Here is a 659-nt window from a genome sequence, read left to right on the forward strand (position 1 = left end):
ATAGATAAATATAAGTATAAATACATATACGTGAATATATGTATAACTAAATAAACATATATGTAATACTTATATTTATGCATATGTATATATACATATATATGCAAATTGGCTTTTACATAAATGTACGTATATGTATATGTAAGTATACACATTCAAAAATATAACTATACATATGTATGTATACATACGTATATTTATTTATATGTATGCATACATATATATGCATATACATAAATATACAAATGTATAAAGATACAATAAATAAATAAATAAATAAATAAATAAATAAACATATATATATATATATATATATATATATATATATATATTTCTACTTACAAGTAAATATACCACTACGAAAATATATATACAGAAAAATACGCATGTGTAAATATATGCTTACCTGAATGTATGTAAATATATGTATATCTATAAATATGTATATTGAGATATACATATATGCAAATATTTATATGTAAATTTGCTTATACATAGATATATGTTTAGGTAAATATAAATGTTTCCTAATATACATATATGTAAATATTCGTATTTGTAAATATACACATAGGTAAATATATATGTAATTATGGGTAAATATATGAATTTGTAAATATACGCATGCATAAATATATATATATATATATATATATATA

The sequence above is a fragment of the Penaeus chinensis genome, chromosome 29 (genome assembly GCF_019202785.1).
Source record: "Penaeus chinensis breed Huanghai No. 1 chromosome 29, ASM1920278v2, whole genome shotgun sequence".
Lineage (NCBI taxonomy): Eukaryota > Metazoa > Arthropoda > Malacostraca > Decapoda > Penaeidae > Penaeus > Penaeus chinensis.